Consider the following 20,778-nt stretch of genomic DNA (forward strand, 5'->3'; position numbering starts at 1 on the left):
TGTTGGCCGCGTGTTGGCCCTGTTACTTTGCAATCATAGGTTATAACACCCACAGTCAGATGAGAGGAAAATCCTGAGTTGGTTTAAGGTGGAATGTTGGAAATGAGACGTTGGCATGATACAATGTGAGCACTCACAACAAAATAAATGAAGGAATGATCCACCTAGAATTGATGTTTAAAGATAACTAATTATCTAAGCATTAAAGATACTTAATGTGAATATGCAAGAATATATGATAAAGGTTTTAAGAATTATCAAGATATAAGAAAAGTGCAAATAGAAAAATAAGTTACTAACATTTCTAGAATAAAATTAGTCATTAGAAATACAAAGAGACATTGGATTCTAAAGAAGATTTATTTTATTTTTTACATGTGTGAGTGAGTGTGTGTGTGTGTGTGTGTGTGCACACGCGCGTGCTCACGTGTGCATGTGTGCATGTATGCTCAGAGGCAGTAGAGAGTGCTGGATCCCCTGGAGCTGGAACTGCAGACAGTTGTGAACTGCCCAGTGTAGGTGGTGGGATCTGAACTGAGGTCCTCTGGAAGAGCAGCAAGAGCTCTTAACCACTGAGCAAGCTCTCCATACCCCACAATGGGTTTTTTTAATTAAAAATTATTATTATTCTCTCACATATTCTGACTGCAATTTTCCCCTTTTCCCCTCCCCTAAACTCCTCCTCATCTCCCCCTCCCCTAGACCCACATCCACTCCATCTTCTCTCAGAAAAGTGCAGGCATCCCAGGGGCATCAACCAAATATGGCATAATATGCTACAATAAGACCAGTATATACCATCACGTCAAGGCTGGATGAGGCAACCCAGTAGGAAGAAAAGAGTCCCACAAGAAGACAAAAGAGTCAACGACCACCCTAGCTCACACTCTTAGGTATCCCACAAGAACCCCAAGCTACTCAGCCATAACATATATGCAGGGGACCAGGGTCAGACCCCTATAGACTCCCAGATCTTTTCGAGCCTCCATGAATCCTGGTCAATTGATTCTGTGGTCCACCCACATTGGATTTTTACAGCAGAAAGTTGAATGCAGTTGAGGAACAAATAATGAAATAGAGGTAAGATCTGAGACAGTTCTGAAATGGCAGGCAGAGTGATAAAAGATAGGAAAAATTCCATCTGTACCATAGAATAAACACAAGAAGTTTATGGAAAGAGGTGTATGTATATAAACAAGTACTAGAGAAACAGACAACAGATCTATCTAGACAGAGATCAGAGCACAGGCAATATTTAGATAGAGGTGTCTCCTAAGTTTTCATAGGAATTGAAGACTCAGAAACACAATGTTTCTGGAGAATGATTACATAAAGACAATGATAACATTGAGACCTGAAAATGATAAATTATAAACAATAGAAAGGGAGGGTCTGTAAAAACAAGGCTGTTTTTTTTCAACCTAGTCAAATAGGGGCACCTCTCACAAAACTCAATAAGAAAACAAGAGCCATGTCAAATTTTTCTTAGAATAACAGATGATGGTTCGACGCTGAAAATCCCAGAGAATGCCAGCTATAGCAGCATGCTAATGTGCAATGCAGCCTCTAAGCTTCATTGTTCAGGACAGGCTTGTCAACCTGGGGTTCATACAGGCAGCAAAGGCAGGGTCAGGGTAGTGTTGCCTCCCTAGGTATCTTGTCACGAGATGATACCAACATGAAAGGGGCCAGATAGGTTGTTCCATTGTGTTCTGTATCTAAGCAGGTTCACAGCCTGCAGCTGTGCCTAAGTGGGGATGTAGGGTGCTCAGGGTGATGGGTATGTGGCTGAGTTGAGGTTAAAAGATTGGACTTCATCATATGCAGGCACATGAGACACTGTCTCACTGTGACCTTGTATAACACAGTTGGTGTTCCCCAAGATGGAAAGCACCTCAAAAGCTGGTCCACTATGCTGTGTTCTTGGTCTCTGTGGTCTATATGGATCTGTACAAGGCCATCATGGTGACATGTTAGAGCCACTCTCCTCCATAATACTTCTGAAAAGTCATTAAATAGGTAATCAGAACTGTTTCATACTAAAAACTGCTTAACAACAACCAGGAAACTGACTGTTATTAAACAACAAAAATAATCTCATTCAAACATGATTGGGAATAAGAATCTTATAGGAGTTTCAGAAAATAATCTTTTAAGATCTTTGGATTATTCGTCTTAAAGTAATTCTGATTTAAAAAAAAAAGGGAGAGAAAGCTACTGTCTTAGTTACAATTTACAATTCTGTTGCTGTGATGAAACACCATGACCAAGGCAACTTATAAAACAAAGAATTTAATTGAGGGCTTGCTTACAGCTTCAGTGGACTATTCCACTTCTACCAAGGTGGGAAGCACAGTGGAAGGAAGGCAGTCATGGTGCTGGAGCAGTAGTTAAGAGTTTATATCTTAATATGCAGATAGGAGGTGGTGGGGGAGAGAGAGAGAGATAGTGGGAGACAGAGAGAGACAGAGACACAAAGAAAGACAGACACAGGGAGAGCACTAGAGTGCTAGCACACTACCTAATTGGAAATAGCTGGTCTTTTGAAACCTCAAAGCCCACTCCCAGTGACACATTTCCTCCAACAAGGCCACACCTCCTGATCTTTCCTCGAACAGTCCACCAACTGAGAATCAAACATTCAAATATATGAGCCTATGGGGGCTATCCTCATTCAAAACACATTCTACTCCCTGGACCCCACAGGCTTGTGGGCGCATTCAGGGTGGTATGGCCACAGGCAGGGCAAACTCCAAATCCACACTTCTGTGTCCAATGTTAAAGGGCTCTTCAGATCTCCCACTCCTTCCTGCATTGATGTCTACAACACACTTCCTTCTTTTGAGCTGGTTCCACATCCTGTCCACAGCTCTCCTTGGCAGGCATCCTGTGGCTCTGACATCTCCAACATCTTGAAGACTTCAATATAAGTTTCACTTTCACAACTTCATGCAATGGACTCTTCAGGCCTTCATGCAGGGACTCCCCTGCCACATGCCTGGCTTCAGCAGCTTTTCTTAACCATGGAGTAAGATTCCACAACTGCTTCACATCTGTATCTTTCTTGATAAAGCTAGAACCATGTGGCAGTAGCTGCCGAGTTCTACTTGCATGAGATGGAACCTTGAAATACAGTCATGTAAGCTTTGACTTGTTGATGGTTTCCTTTGCTGAATGAGCTTTGCTTTTCACAACTTGGAACCTTAGCTGGGTAGGGTCTTTCTCTGAGGGTACTACTCCCTTTATTCCTTTTAGCATCTGGCTCTTCTTTAAGATGTTAATCTTCTTGAGCACAGGAGTTGGTTCCAACATTAAATTTCCTGGTGTTCATTTTCTCCTCAAACTGTGTGTTTTATATTTATTTTTGCCTTCCTTGTTTTTTCCATTGTCTATCTGCATAAGAGTGATCACTAGTAACCACATGGCAAAATCAATACTGGGCTGTCTTGAAATCTCCTCTGCCAATGACATTAATCCAATTTAGACTCCAGGAGATTTTTTGGACAAGGGCAAAAATCAGTTGCATTCTTTTCTAAAATATCATCAGAATGGTCTCTTGCCCAGTTGCTAATATGGTTCTTCTGTGAAGCCTCTTGAGCTGGGCCTCCATGGTGCACATTTATCTCAGCATTACTATCTTCCAAGCTCCTACTAGGACAGTCCATTAAGTCTCACTTACAACATTCACTTGTTTTCCTAATCCAAAGTCCCAGAGTCCATATTCTACCAGCAAGCAACATTGGCAGGCCCGTCAAGCAATATCCTACTCCTTGGTACCAATGCTTCCTCCTTAGTCACTGTTCTATTTGTTGTAGGAGACACCATGACCAAGGCAGCTTCTAAGAGAAAGTATTTAATTGGCGACTTTGTTACAGTTTCAGAGGGTTAGTCAATGATCAGCACAGAGGGGAGTACAGAGCTGAAGCACTAGCTCAGAGCTTGCATCCTGGCATGCAGGCAGGAGGCCTAGAGGGAGCCACTGGGCCTGGCATGGGTTTTTGAAACCTCAAAGCCCACCCCCTGTGACACGCCTCTTCTAACAAGGTCACACCTCCTCATCCTTCCTAAATAGTCCACCAACTGGGAACTAAATATTCAAATATATGTCTATGTGGGTCATATAAGCCTCTGGTTGTGTCTGTCAGGGATTGTCTTTGGTGGGTTAATTGAGATGGGAAGACTGTGGAGAAAACCAACCCTGACTTTGGGGAAAACCATTCTATGGGTCGGGGGCTCAATTCTGTAAAAAGGAGGAAAGTACGAGCATTCATCTCTCTCCTGTGCCTGTGGACTTCCTGCTTCCTGCTGTGGATGCAACATCCTTCCTGCGCCCGCTGCCATGTCTTCCCCACTGTCTCCCCTTGTACTGGAAGCTGACATGAACCCTTCCTTCCTTAAGCTGTTTCTTGTCATATATTTTGTCACAGCCCCAGAAAGCAGGGACTGGAGAGATGGCTCAGTGGTCAAGAGTACATATCTATCTTGCAGAGGACCCACCCAAGTTTGAATCCCAACACCCATGTCAGGTGGCTCACAGCTACTTATAACTCCAGTGCTATATGGGCACCAGAATTCTTGTGTGCTTCCCAGACCCAGACATTCACACACACATATATAATTAAAAACAATAAAATAGCCAGGCGGTGGTGGCGCACGCCTTTAATCCCAGCACTCGGGAGGCAGAGCCAGGTGGATCTCTGTGAGTTCAAGACCAGCCTGGGTTACCAAGTGAGTTCCAGGAAAAAGGTGCAAAGCTACATAGAGAAACCCTGTCTTGAAAAACCAAAAACCAACCAACCAAACAAACAAAAAACCAAAAAACCAAAAAACCAACCAATAAAATCATCTTTAAAAAAAGAAAAAAAAAAAAGTAACAGGGAGCAAGCTGCAAAGACTGTGAAGCTGATGCTACACATACCAGGCAGGATTCTGTCAGTCACCAGGTGTCATCCCCAAGATTAATCATTTGAGGACAGTCTCATAATGATAAACTCCATGACCAAAAGCAACCTGGGGAAGAAAGGGTTTATTTCACTTTACAGCTCATAGTCCATCATCCTGGCAAGTTGGGGTAGGAACTCAAGGCAGGAACTTGGAGGGTGGAGCTGAAGCAGAGGCCATGGAGGAGTGCTGTTTACTGGCTTGCTCTTCACAGCTTGCTCAGCCTTCCTTCTCATGGCACTAGGACCACCAGCCAAGGAATGACACAGCCCACAGTGAGCTGGGCCCTCCCACATCAATCATCAGTCAAGAAAATGCACCACAGGCTTGCCTACAGGCCTGTCTGTTGGAGGCATTTTCTCAGTTGAGGTTCTTCTAAAAGGACACTAGCTTGTGCCATGTTGACATAAACCTAGCGAGCACATCTAGGAATTGGTATTGGTGGGACCTAGCAGCTGTAGACCTGTAGTGAAAGCTAAGGGAACAGTTACTGAGACCTGGAGATAGAGAGGACTTTAAGGGGAATCTAGCCCGGGCCTGTGACCATTAGGAGTGTAGCCAGCCTGCTGCAACCCCACATGGAGGGAACCAGGGAATTAATAACATGCTCCCACTCTCCTCCCTCTTTCTATTTCCTGTTGATGGTCTTCACTGGTCAAACCCTCAAGGAAGCAGAAGGCAAGGGAGCCTATTGATAGTCTGTATGATTCAGCCCCTGGAGTCACAGTGGAACGGAAGCTGGTAGAGAGTGCTCATGGGAAGGGCGAATAGAAGACAGTTAATCATGCCCATTACCCTTTGAGCAGCTGTTCCCATTAGAGAATATGTCAGAAAAATGTGTGCACAAGGACATGCACAAGACCAAGATGTGAAAAGAGTGGAGAAAAAAAACAGAAACCACCAAATGTCCTAACTGTATGGTGTAAATTTCAGTTTATTTATAAAATGCCACATTGTGATGATAGTGAATGAACTAGATGTCCATGTAGCAATATCTACAGCTCTCAAAAAACAACTTGGAGTAAAAAAAAACAACAAAACAAAACAAAACAAAACAAAAAAAAATCACCAAAAGATATGAATGGTGGGATGACACCTACATAAAAATTATATAAGCCCACAGAGATTGTCTAAATTTGTAACGGTAGTCCAAAAATATGACTAGAAAGGAAACATGACAATTGAGGAGAGTGTTCACCAAGGTGGGGAAGAGTTAGTGCCATTCTAGCTGAATTTGCATTTTTGCTTTTTTTTTTTTTTTTTTTTGAGTGGACACATATGTAATACTAACACCCATTCAATCTCAGCACACTGGAGAGCTAATATTGTCTAGTGCTACTTTATGTTTGAAATATCTCATAGTTTAAAAGACTGAAGCCAGCGTGGGGGCTGATACCTGTTTGTCTTATGAGAAGTGTGGTAGCTTGAGTAAGCAATGACCCCATAGGCTCAGGCATTTGAGTACTTGGTCCCCAGTTGGTGGTGCTATTTGGGGAGGGTTAGGTGGTGCAGCCATGCTGGAGGAAGTGTGTCACTGGGGGGCGGGCTTTGAGCTTAAAAGCACCAGGTCACTTCTTGTTTACTTCCTCTACTGCCTACTTGCCAATGAAAATGTAAGCTCAGCGTTCTGCTCCTAGTCCATGCCTGTGCACCTTGGTGGACTCTTAACCCTTTGGAACTGTAAGCCCAAACTAGCTCTTCCTTCTAGAAATTGTCTTTGCCATGGGATTTTATCACAGCAACAGAAAAGTAGTCAATGCAGGAGACATCAGGGAAGGTACTGGAGGTGAAGGGACATATGACTTGGGTCTTTAAAGGTGTGCAGGAGCTCTCTAGGCAACCATAGGGAAGGGCATTTCTGGCCTAGGAATAGAGTATGCTAAGGCTCAGAGACTTATCTAAGAATTGTGTTCTGTTCTGATAAGAGGATACAGAATAGGGAGATGTGTTGTAGAATAATCTTTTTTGTACACTGGGATGTAGATGTAACCGTCTTGTTAAATAAGAAACACAGAGCCAATTGCAGAGTTAAAAGCCAAGAGGTCAGAGCAATAGTTGAGAGCTGAAAACCTTACCCTTCACTGCTACTCTATTTTTCCTCTCCGCAAGAGACCTACTTCCTGTGTTTTTCTCTTTTTTATAGACTTTCTGTTCTGCCTTCTCATTGGTTGTAAACCCAACCACATGACCTCCTCATCACTGCCTGTCTATCTAAGGTGATGCTTGGAAAATACCTGAGTCCTCTGGAAGAATAGAAAGTGCTCTTAACTGCTGAGCCATCTCTCCAGCCCTAGGAAGGGAGTTTCTGTGTATACCTACCTATATTTATATATGTCTACACAAACACAGCCTCCTCACAGCAGCTTTATTAGAAGAGCAATGGCTGGGCTGTGGTGGTACGCACCTTTAATCCCACCACTCAGGAGGCAGAGGCAGGTAGATCTCTGTGAGTTCAAGGCCAGCCTGGTCTACAGAGTGAGTTCCAGGATAGCCAGGGCTACACAGAGAGACCTTGTCTCAAGAAACCAAGAAAAGTAATAATTACCATTCTCAAATGACCACATGTGCTAAGTACCAGCCAGATATTTTCTCATGCACCCTTGGGTGGCTCATAACTGTCTGTAACTTCAACTCCAAGGGATCTGGCACCCTCTTATCGCCTTTTCAGTCACCTGAATACACATGGCATACACACACACACACTCTCTCTCTCTCTCTCACACACACACTTAAGTAAAAATAAAAATCTTTTAACAAGTCCCCCTCTATTGCTAGTGCTCCCCCTAAGCAGTGAAATGACTGTAATGGGAAGTAAATGAACATAAGCACAAACTGAGACCAAACAGCTCTTCCATGAATAGCCAGGGGAGTTGCATACCCTCCATTTTATTTTATTTTTGCAGAATCAGAGGCATTAAGAGCTCTCCAACACTTGGCAGGAGGGTCAAATGAGCATATAAATCTGAAGTGCTTGTCATCATTCCTTGGTGCACCAAACTATTTTTGTTATGTAGTGTTGCTCTGTTTGGCATGCTGCCCTGTACAAATGTTCGAGGTTATTATTTTATCAGGTGAAACTTGTAGGTCTGGAAGTTAATGGATTAGGCTCCCCCTCTTTTTCTGCTGACTCTTTGTTGTTGGGGATGAATTTCTGAAGAATGCCTTTATTCCCTGTACTGTATAGGGACCAATGGTCTTTCCTACCTGAAACAACTCCAGAGTCAAGCAGAATGCTACAGTGTTGCCATTCTATAACAATGTTTTGGTTACACATATTTTATGTGCATGCATTCACACTACACACATGTTACAGAGCATATGCAGAGGTTGGAGGACAATGTGGAGAAACTGACTCTCTCCTTCCATCGTGTGGCTCTTGATGAACAAACTCAGACCATCAGATGACAAGAGCTTTACCTGCTGTGCCATCTTTTTAAGTTTTATTTGTTAATTTTCTTAGACAGGGTCTCCCTATGTAGCTCACCTTGTCCTGGAACTTGCTCTGTGGACCAGACTCTCCTTGAACTCACAGAGATCCACCTGCCTCAGCCTCCCAAGTTCTGGGACTAAAGGCATGGCTATCATGACTGGCTGCTGAGCCATTTTCTTGGCCCTTGTTCACATCTTGATGTCCTTGGGAAAAGTTTCTTTTCGTAATAGTGAGAAGTGAGGTAGAACATGACATATGGATGGTGTGTTGCACGCACTATGCCAGCCGTTAATATGTAAACTAGCTCAAACAGTTTGAGATGTGAGAAATTCTACAGAAACTATAAATTAAGAAACTTAGGAGCGCCATCTTGTGGAGAGATCTCCCTTAAAGCATCATCTTGGAGAATGTTCTTTTCTTCTCAAGAACCTTTAAAAAGCCAGGGAGCATCTATCCATGTATCCATTCATCTGTCCATGCATCCATCTATCCGTCCATCCATCATCCACCCACCCACCCATCCATTCACCTTTCCATTCTTCCACCCACATATCAATTTATCCATTCACATAATAATTAATTTACTCACTTAACCCTTTACTGAATATTTACTGTATACTTTTGATGCTCTGGTTAGGACCCTGTCTGGAAGGGGCCCACAGAGGGCAATTCTTACTGGAAGGTTTTCTGATCAGTTTTTGTTGGGATGGAGCAGACAGATGAGAAGCTTTCCTGCTGTAGTGGCATCTAAGCTGAGATCTGGAGGAAAGAAAGACTGTAGTATGCGGGCAGGGACAGCTTCTGTGTCCTTCCTTCTCCTACTCCCTTAGGTGAGAGAAGAGGACTCTGCACCCCAACAGTGCTACTTTCCAGCATGCCATATGCATTGCTGTTCCTCTGGATCCCATTGTAAGGGTTCTGACAAACAGTAGGCAGTGGTGAAAGGACACTGAGAATTAACTAATAATAAGAACCCAGGAAGAGCTGTGGAATAAAGCCTGCTGTGTGGGTAGATACTGTTACATAAGATCCATGCTGCCTATTAATATGAGAAAGTATTAATAGCTGCCATTATGGTGAGTTTTTCATCCAGTGGAATTTGTGATCATCACATCAGCAGAGCTGTGTTAGTGTGGACCGATGGCCAAGGTGTGGAAATGGCCCCTTTATGTGTGGCCAGACACATAATGGTATTCTGGGTTGGGGATCTCCCTCTATTGACCGGTTCCAGATTGTTGCTTGACAAATGTGTTACAGTAAAAGAGTCCCATAGCAAACGGGTTAAACTGGCCAGCATTTGACCCACATCTACAGGATGGATGGCCCTTTACAAGTCACTTTGTCCTCTGTCCCTTCTGCCCTCATCTGGAATTGATGCTGAGCAGAGCTGATGGGTGACCTAGCAAAGTTTGCAGTGCCTTTGGTAGGCCTGAGCAGAGAAGGTGCAAATGTCGTTTAGCTCAGCACTGTCACCACGGTGACCCAGCCTCTCTTGCCTTCCCCGTGGAGGCCTGTTACCCTCAGCATTGGCCTTGTACTGTGTTTGCAGTAGGACAGAGTGGTAGTTCATATCTTCATAACACTGAGAATATACTATCAACCAGACGGCCACATGCTTAAGAAAATAGGGGAGAATATATCTTCTTGTGGGCTTGAAAAAGTATTCTTGTGCATTTAATATAGAAATCTTGTGCTTCTCTGAAAATCTTTTTACTACTTTTTGATAGATTCATATATAGAGAGAGTGAATTTTAGTCACCCTCACCCCTACTCCCCCTCTCACCCCCTTCCCTATCCTAATGGAGCCCCTCTTCCCAACCCCCTCCCACGTTCATTCCTTTTTGTGTGTGAGACCCACTGAGTTTAATTAGGGTTGCTCACATAAGCATGGCTGGCAGATTGATTACTGGAGCAAGGGACCACTTATCAATGGTTACACCACTGAAGAGCATGTTCAAGTTCCCCAATAACCAGTAAGTACCAGTAAGTAGTCCCTCAGAGATGGGTGAGTCCTCATGGGCTTCCCCCATCCAGGATGAAATGCTGACGGTCAGTCTTGTGCAAGCCTCTGCAGGTCCAGCATGGAGAACTGTAGTTATAGTGAGATTATGAATGCAATGACCATGTGATATCCAGAAGATAGTTCTTTGTCACATATCTCCTCATTCTCTGGCTCTTATGTTTCTTTTTGTCCTCTCTTTGTGATGGTCCCTGAGCTTGAAGGGGTGATACACCTGTCCCATTGAAGGTCAAGTGTTCCACTATCACTTACTCTCTGCACTTTGTCAATTATGGGTTTCTGCAGTAACTGCCACTGCTGCAGCAAGATATTTCTCTGATGAAGGCTGGGCACGGGGGTAATCTTAAACGTGACCAGATAGTGGGTGTCTGTGTCCAAGGACTTGTCCACCCCTCTCATTCATGTTGCTTTCTAGGTCTCATGGACTTCATGTCAAGCAAAAACACCTGAGTAACACCGTCCCCAGATCTTAGCATGCCCACAGGCATGCTGGCCACATTCAAAGGGCCATGGATGGAGCCCAGTGAGATCTCTACTTCGTTTTCTTCCATTGAACTCAAGTCAGAAATGACCTGATGTTTATTGGGGTCATCTTGGTGTTTTATTTTCTGTAGTCAATTATGTCAAAATTTGTTTTCTCTGTGGTCATAGTTGATCAATGAATTCTCTAGTTCAGGCTCTGCCTCTTAGCACTCACCTCTCCCTAGCTGGAGCCAGCGGATTTTCAGACACAGGCTCTGTCCTCTCCAGCCTTTGGAAGCAGTCCTATCTGCAGGAGTGGAGTGGGATGGGAACGGCGTAACCCTGAGATGAGTGATGAGGCAATCCTGTGCTTTGTTTGTCCAGCTAAACCCCTATCTTCAAGGACTTGCCATGAGAGCTTCCAGAATTTTGTTCTTTTTCTGGATAGGATACTTACTGTGATCAGAGGGACAGTTTCCCCACTCAAGCTCTTGGCTCTTTAAACACTGATCAGGGAGAGCAGAGGATGAACAAAAAAGTCATGGAAAAAAAAAAGCAGGGTTGAGGCTTTAACTCAGTTGGTAGAGTGCTCGCCTAGCACACATGAATCCCTGGGTTCAATCCCCAGCATGCCGTAAATCAGGTATGATGGCACATTTGTAATCCCAGCACTCATTAGATGGAGGCAGGAGGATAAGAGGCTCAAAGTCATCCTTGGCTCTGTAGCAACTTTGAGGCTATCCTTGGCTCCATAAGGAAAAAAATAAAGAAGTTAGTTCATACTAGTGAAGTATGCTAGCCACACCCACTGACCAATAAATGATAAACTCTACTGTTCAAGAAACTGATGATGTAATGTCCAGAAAATGGTAATGCTTCAAGTTTAAATGATGGCTAGAGCACTGTAAAGGGAAAATGTTGACACATTTGTTTGTTATCACAATTAACTTAGATATATTCAGTTATTAAATCAAATATAATCTCTTTAACACTAAAATAAATATACAGATCAAAGTACAAACACCACCACAGACATTAGATTGAATTAAACTTTTATAAATGTCTAAACCTTTAAAAAATCCATAGTCAATAAAATTTGGGTTAACCTTTGTTTAACATAGTGGTGATGTTTGCTAAAGCTAGGTCTTTGAGTGCCTTAGAGACTGTGGCTGAAGCAGAGACTTGTGACCTGGCTGTGACTTTGCTGAACATAGAGAGTTCATGCAGTGACTCAGTATGTTCACCGTTTTCCTCTGTTCTGAGCTGCTGTGGGACGTTGTGAGGTTGTCGTCCTTCCTTTGGTGATGAACTCACTGTTTGTGAACTTGATCCCATTTATACTGCATTAGTACCTAGCCCTGGCAGTCCCAGCAGAATTCTGTTCAGCCTTGATGCTGTTATAGGCAAACCTGAGAAGCCATCAGCCCAGAGGACTAGAGCTAACTGTAAGTGGAAACCGATTAGCTCACCCTCTGACAGTTCACAGCTCATGTATAGAAATAGAAATTCTGTGTCCAAGCTGCTCATCCACTTGGTCCACAAGGTCATTATATTGGTTAGATTGAGAATTTTATTAGAATAAAAACACACAATTTAAAAAAAAATAGCAATGGCAAAAGTTTGCAAGGTGGTGCCAGGGAGATGGCCCAGAGGACAGCACTGGGCACGGAAGCAGTAGGGACCTGACTCGAATGTTTGGAACCCGTGTAAAAAGCCAGGCGAGACAGCATGTGTGTCTGGATTCCAGTGCTCCTGTAAGGAAATGGGAATCAGGAGACAGGAGAATCCACTGGCTAGCTGAAGTACACAGAAAATAGTGACAGAGACCTTGTCTCAAAAGTAAGGTGGATGCTTGGGACTGACTCCTGAGATTGTCCTCTGACTGCCACACACACTGTAGCAATGAGTGTACACATGTACACACACACACACACATGCACACACACACCACACACATACCACACACACATGCACACAAGCACACACATCACACACCACACACGCACACATGTACACACACACCGCACACACACATGCACACACACATGTACACACACACCACACACACACATGCACACACACATGTACACACACACACACGCACACACACCACACACACACACTATACAAACACATGTACTACACACAAAGTGAAAAAAAAAGTGCTCATGAGCCCAGAAGGTAGGTGCAAATGCTCCAGTCTGAGAGATACTGGCTTGAAGAGCTGTTGGCATAACTGCCCACCTGGTATGGGGGAAGGGATGGAGGTGACTGGAGCAAACTGCTGGAGGATGACCTAACCAGTTCCTGCTGCTCCTCAAAGCTGATTTGTTCTTAGACTGACTGGGGAAACTGAGGCAACTCCACTACTCATTTGAGTTCTGATACGCAGCTGTTATTGTCTTGGCTGATGGCAACTGCTTGCCACCCCACCTAATATTAGCTGCAGGGCTGGGGGTTTGTGTAGGGGAATCAGCTAATATATTGGAAACTCTTGCCCAAAACTCCGCTATTTCTTTGATTGCATGTGTATTTATTACCAGGGGGATTTCAGATAATCCTGCCTCAGGAGAAAGACATAGATTCTTGGTGGCAAAAAATCTTTTTTGAGTAACAAAGGAATTGTGACCAGGGAACTGTTCGAACTAAACCACAGGGACCTGTAAGCCATTGACAGGCAGATGAAAAGAACCTGAATTTCTTTTGGTGGTGGTAATGCCCAAATCCAAGGAAGCATTCTAGTTGTCTATGTTATTTACAGCCTCCAAATACTGACCTCTCTGCGGTCCTCAGGGGTCCAGTGTGACACAGCCTCAGCTTTCTGCTGGGGCATTTTTCTGAAGTGGCATTTCTGAACCAACGCCAAAGTCCTGGTGACAGGCTAGCTCTCCTGCAGCTCACACTTTACCATCTTTGGTCAGTCTGTCAGTAACCCTTCTAACTCAAGATGGAGTTTCTCTCAATTCCTGGACCCAGTTGTCCACAGCCCCACCAGCTTCAAGAGTCTCCACACCAAAACTCAATGAGTACTTCATGTCAGCCCTCCACACTGCTCTCAACCTTGTTTGGATGACAGTGCATTTCCCAGTCACCCTTTCTACCCTTACTCTCTAAAGGTTTTATTTCTTAATTATGTGTACACCTGTGTGTCTCTGTGTGGGTATGTGTGCCTGAGTGCAGATGCCCTTGGAGGCTAGAAGAGGGCATCACCTCCTTCGGAGCTGGAGTTCCAGGTGCTTGTGAGCCACTTGACATAGGTGCTGGGAAGTGAACTTGAGTCCTCTGGACAAGCAACAAGTGCTCTTAACTCCTGAGCCATCTCTCCAGCACCTCTACGTGTACTCTAGAGTCTACTAGTTACATTTTGATAATTTCAAATATATCTTAGGATCAAGTGGGATGTAAATGAACAAGTGTGTGTGTGTGTGTGTGTGTGTGTGTGTGTGTGGGCAACAACAAGGTATGTACAGTACTAGAAACCAGCTGTGCAATTAAACAGGCCTAGAGTTTAACTTTGTCTTGTCATTTAGTAGAGCATGACCTTAGGCAAATTTTTACATTTCTCAAAGATATAGTTTTCTTATTTGCAAAATAGAGATCATAATAATATAAACTTCATAATCTCTTGAGGGGATCATTCTGTCTGACACAAGCTTGGTGCTCAGCACATGGTAATTTAGTTGGTATGCTAGGTACAAGGCATACCCAAATCACCAAAGGCAAATGGCTTACAACATTCTTAGGAGCTTAAAAAGCCAGGCATGGAGGCATGTGTCATTGTAATCCTAGCACTTCAGGGGTGAAGACAGACAGACCTCTGGGGCTCACTAGTCAGCATAGCCCACTTGGCAAGTCCCAGGCCAGTGAGAAACCCTATCTCAAAGAAGAAAGAAAGGTAGGGACTTGAGAGAGGGCTCAGTGGGTAAGACTGCCCTTAACGCTTTTGCAGAGGACCCACATCTGGTTCCTAGCACCCATACCAGACAACTCATACCCACCATAACTCTAGCTGCTCAAGGGTCCTGTGCTCTATTACAGCCTCTGTGAGCATCCACGCACACATAGCATTTACTTACACAGACTAAAACACATACATGTTAAAAGAAAAATGATCAGTGCTTGAGGAATATCTGAAGTTGATGTCTGGCTTTCACATGCATGTACACACGTGTGGGGACACCACCCTCCCCGCCACAGTGTCCTCATTACCTAACCCATTGCTATGAAAATACTTGAAACATCAATTCAGAAGGAGGAAAGACTTACTTTGGTTCTGGTTTGAGAGTCCATGGTTATTGGTCTTATCACTGTGAGCCTGTACGCAGACAGAACATCATGGTTGGGGGAGTCATGAGGAGAGCAGCTCATCACTTGGTGGCCAAGAAGCAAAGAGAGAGGGAGAGGGACCAAGTCCCAAGATCAGCTCTAAGAGCCCACTTCTAGTGAATTCACCTCCTCAAATAGGATCCATCACCTCCCAGTAGTGCCACAGGTTGGTGACCAAGCCACACATTGGCACACGGCTTTGTGGGGGGTCGGGGGGACATTTAAGATCCAAATCACAGCACACGATTATTTTAGAGTCTGAATTCCAAAACCAGACAGCATATGATCAAACAGGAAGATGGGCAGATGGCGGGTTCAGTGTCTTCAATTTCACAGCAAAGTGAGGTCAGCGGGAAACCCAGGCTACATTTCTTCCCCAGGCAGAATCCACATAGGCGCCATTTTACCCTTTGCCTGCCCATTTCTGAGTCAGTACATAAATAGATTGCTTCTGGAGCTTCAGGGAAGCCCAGATTGACACATTAGCCAGGAAGTTATGTGCTTTCTTTCCCGGATGACTGTCCTTAATGCATTCAAGTCCAGAAAGAAAGGATGTCAGAATGTGTTCAAAATCTATCAATCGGACCATTTTCTCAATGACAAACAGATGGCTCCTTTGAGTTATTCAGAGGGAGAACATTCTTTTCCTTTTGTTCATCTCAGTTTTTATGGTTTAAATGAATTAGTGTTTAATCCCAATTCTAAAATTGTTAATTAGTTTGTATTTGCCTCACTAAATCTGTTAAATAGATTTTTATCGCTTCAGCTCTGTCTCCCTGGCAGCATCTGGTGTCAAGTTTGCAGAAATAATGTGGGTCTGACAGCCAAAAAAACCAGAGGTTAAACCACCAGGACTACAGATGTGACAGCATTAAAGAGAAATACATCACCCTAAAGCTTTTATTCCCATATATTTTAGGATCAACCTAAACATGAACCAACATTCTTTCTTCCATTTCACTTCCCCAGGAGCACCAAGGCCCAGGTCCTGTTTGATTTATGTATGTGGTTTGACACTGATGAGGGCTGCCAGGGAGCCTCAGCCCTCCCTAGACACAGGCTTGGCAAAAACAGGAGGACGTTCCTGTTCACCCCCTCATGCCCACTGTTGCCTCACATAATCTGTAAGAGCTGAGCCTTGCAGATGAAGCTCGCCTACCTCACCTACCGGCAGGGGGCGGCAGAGAGTAGCACAGCTAAAGGAAGTCCGTGTCTAAGGAGCAGATTTGAGCCCAAATCACTGTGTTGCAGTATAGTTAAAGATAGCTGGTAATTGGGGTTGGAGAGATGGCTCAGGGGTAAAGAGCCTGCCCAGGTACTGTTTTTTTTTTTTTTTTTTCCTGAGGACTCGAGTTCGGTTCCCAGCATCCACATCAGGCAGTTCACAACAACTCCAGAATAGAGATCTGATGCCACCCCCACACAATTAAAACATAGTCATAATTGATAATAATAAATGGTTATTATTTAATCCTAAGAACAAGAGCAATAAATAAAAGCTTCCCAGCAATCAGCTTCTCTGTGGGAGGCACAGAATGGCCCCCAAGTCCCAGAACCTGTTACCTTGCATGGCAAAGGACTTTGAAGGTGTGATTTAGTTAAACATCAGGAAATGCAGAGGCCCTAACTGTAACCACGTATTTCTTTAGAAGAGAGAACAGAGGGAGACGAGATGAAAGAGAAGGAGGCAACATGATGACGGGAACAGAGTTTGGCACAATTTGAAGATGAAGGAAGAAACCACAAGTTAAAGAACACACATGGGTACAAGATGCTGAAAAAAAAAAAAAAAACCATATTGTTCTCCCTAGAGTAAATGATTGCTGCTAACCCCGGACTTCAGTCTACTCAACAAAATTTCCATTGTTGACTACCAGAACTGAGGGAGAACAAATTTGTGTACCACAGTAGTAGTGGTAATTTGATATAGGAGCCATCAGCAACTAATACAGTCTCTTTTTCTTGCATAGTGATATAGTGCTCCATCCCAGCAGTTAAAAAAAATTTGTTTTTACAGGGGCAAACTGAGGCAGTGGAGATGAGCATCATGCATCCACATCCTCTAGGGTAAGAATGGACTTCAAGCTCCAAGCAGAAATAGGTCTGGTATTTCTTCCCTGGATGATTGGAGAGGAACATTTCTGAATATCTTAGACCAAACATAATAGAAAAGTCAGGAATTCTCTGCATAAATATTTGCATAATCAACATATTTCCGTAAGGGTTAGGAAGAGATGAGACTAACATGGGACACACGAGTCAGAGGGAGGTGGAGAAGGCAGCAGTGAGAAGGATATGATGGGATGAGGACAAGGAGCTGTGCCAGGCATATCCATGCTCTGGCGAGTCAGGAGCCACTGTCCACATGTCATTCAAAAGAACACTGAACTTCTTTATGGTACACACGTGGCTTCAAGGTAACATTTCATTTAAGAAAATAGTCCATCATCAGAAGAATTTTCTTTAGGCTAACTTAATTTTTATTTCTCTCTCTCTCTCTCCTCTCTCTCTCTCTCTCTCTCTCTCTCTCTCTCTCTCTCTCTCTCTGATATATGTGAGTGCACACACTGTGGAGACCACAGGTTGATATCCAGGTATGTCTTCCTCTATTGCTCTCACCTTATTTGAGACAGAGTTCTGGGGCTCACTGACTGGCTAGCTTGGCTGGGATCCTCTTCTCTCCACCCCATCCCCAGCTCTCAGCACTGGGGTTGCAGGCATGCGCAAACTTACCCAGCTCAGCTCTTCTACATGGATGCTGAAGATCAAAACTTGGGTTCTCATGCTTGCACAACAAGTGCTTTACCAACTGAGCCAACTCCCCAGTCCCAGGGAGACTTAATTTTGCTATAGTTTTGATTGTACAGAAAATTGGAAGAGTAAAAACAAACCAACTTCCTTATAGCTTTCATCCAGATACACCAAAGGCTCACATTTTACTGTCTGCATGATCACAAGTTCTCTTTGCTGTAAGTGTAAACAATTTGTTTTTGCATCGTCTCCCCGATTTCTAAATATGTCAGTGCATATTTTATAGGAACATTTTGTCACACCACTACAGTATGAGCACTGACGCCAGGGAAACTGAATGTTGATAAAATGCTGTCATCCATACAGTCCAAGTCCTGATTTGTCAACCTTCTTTCTAGTTTGTTTACTTATCTGCTGGTCCAAGATCTTTTGAGACAAGGTCTCACTGTGTAGCTCTGGCTGGCCTATGGAACTCTCTCAGTGGACCAGGCTGACCTTGAATGCATAGAGATCTACCTGCCTCTGCCTCCTGAGTGCTGCGGTTAAAGCATTCTACACTAGGCCAGGTATTTCTTCAGGTTTTAAAGGCCTCATTTAATAAGCAGATAAAACAAGGCCCTTTGTTTTCTATGCCTGCTACTTTTTGATAAATATTACTAAGCATAGATCATTAGCTGAGAAAGCCTTATTGTTGCAAACAAGAAAATCAGGGATTAGTTTTATCTCAGAGTATTGAATCTATATATTAAAATGTTAATAAACTTTAAATTTAAAAGTATTTATTTTATTTGTTTGTGTGTATATCTTCAGCAGTTTATGTGTACCATGTGTGTACAGGTGCCCATGCAGACCAAAAAAGGATGGATGTTGGAACTGTAGTAACAGGCAGTTGTAAACCACTCTACATGAATGTTGGGACCCACAACCTGGGTCCTCTGCAAAAATAGTATGTGCTCTTAACCATGGAACCCCCAACAAACTTTATATTTATATTTTAATCAACATATTTCTAAACATGTCCACTTAAAAATTTACTTTCTACAATCTTTCTATAATATACTTTAATTTTTCTTCATTCTTGAGTATTTATTTTTTTATTAAGATATTTTCTATTCATTTTACATACCAATCACAGATTCTCCTGTTGTCCCTCCTCCTGCCCCCCCCCCCAGCCTTCCTCCCTAACCTACCCCCTATTCCCACCTCCTCCATGGCAAGGTCTCCCATGGAGAGTCAGCAGAGCCTGGTAGATTCAGTTGAGGCAGGTCCAAGCCCCTCTTCCCTCTACCAAGGCTGTGCAAAGTGTCCCACCATAGGCACTAGGCTCCAAAAAGCCAGCTCATGCACTAGGGACAGGTCCGATCCCACTGCCTGGGGGTCCCTTATACAATTCAAGCTCAACAACTGTCTTGCTTATCCAGAGTGCCTCGTCCAGTACCATGGGGGCTCCTCAGCTATATATAATGATATATGATCACACTCAGGCCCCTTTCCTCCCCCAACTTTCCCCATAGCCTTAGCTCCACACATCACATTTAGGGGCATCTCATTTGGGGCATCTCAGTCAGGGTGGTGGCTCATGCTTATAATCCCAGCATTGGAGGGGCTGAACAGGAGAGGATGTCATTGAGATCTAGGCCTGTGACTGGATTGGGGAATGAGACCTTGCCTAAAACAAGACAACAAACCCAACAACAATGACAGCCCTTTGTCGTGGTGGCACACGTCTTTAATCCCAGCATTTAGGAGGCAGAGACAGGCAGATCTCTATTAGTTCAAGGTCAGTGTGGTCTATATACAGCTCAGGTCAGCCAGGGCTACTTAGTGAGACCAGGGTTATAAAGGTCACTGCTTATAAGCTAGGGATATTCTGTGAACTTGAGATACACTGTGAGTTTAGAGTATTCTTCAATATTCTTGGGGTATTCCATGGGCTTGGGGTATACTGTGGGCTTGTGGTATATGTACTGTGAGTGAGATACACTTATGAGCTTGGGGTATACCACAGGTTTGATGTATACTGTGAACTTGGGATACACTATATACTTGAGATAGACTGTCACTTTTTGCTCTGAGCACTGGCTTTGCAACTTCCCCTTCAACTCTATCCCAATCCCCAAAGGATTTGGGAAATCACTTCTTTTCTTTGGTGCCCAGAGAAAAGAAAACCTTCCTAGGCACCAGTGCCAATAGGCAGCTACCAATGTGTGTGTATCATGCCAGTCATGACAGTAGTTACCCAAGTTCTAAGGACCTCAGAAGCTGGTAGGGACTATGGCACATGCACACATTCTCTGATGCCAGTTGGGAAAATCAAGAACAAGTCGAGGTGATGATGTGTTCTCACTGGGGTGATGGCTTTAGGAAGGAGAGTCATTGAAGCTGGCCTTCAAGGATCGACATGAAGCATAGCCAGGGCACAAAGGCCTGAAAGCTGTGGCCTGTTGGGGCTTAGCGTTGCCTCAGCATTGTATATTGGCATCACTAGGTGTGAAGAACAGGAGCAGGAGACAAGAATGAAGCTGGGAAGGTTGCGAGGAAAGACTATTTGGAACCTGCCTTGGGTACTGTAAAGGGTTATAGACCAAGAACTCAAGACTGCAGAGCCTTAGAAAATTTGCATATTTGGGGAAGTCTATTTTATGGTATTTTTGGTCTCTGATATCTTTTCCTGGTTCATCAATCACATTTTAGTGTCTTGATTGGAACTAAGGTTAACAAGAATCTCATTCTGGTCGCCTATCAAGAGATAAGGAAGAATGGGGGAGGGCAAGGAAGAGGGAGGGAGGGAGGGAGGGAGGGAGAGAGAGAAGGAGGGAGGGAGGGAGGGAGGGAGGGAGGGAGGGAG

General features: G+C 43.8%; 1 protein-coding gene across 1 annotated transcript in view; it reads left to right on the forward strand.

Annotated features, from left to right (window-relative positions):
- The window catches only part of LOC118577192 (basic proline-rich protein-like), a 126,454-nt gene that overhangs the window by 1,661 nt on the left and 104,015 nt on the right, over positions 1-20,778 (forward strand). The gene's annotated exons all lie outside the window — the stretch shown is intronic.

Source organism: Onychomys torridus, chromosome 1 (assembly GCF_903995425.1).
Source record: "Onychomys torridus chromosome 1, mOncTor1.1, whole genome shotgun sequence".
Taxonomy (NCBI): domain Eukaryota; kingdom Metazoa; phylum Chordata; class Mammalia; order Rodentia; family Cricetidae; genus Onychomys; species Onychomys torridus.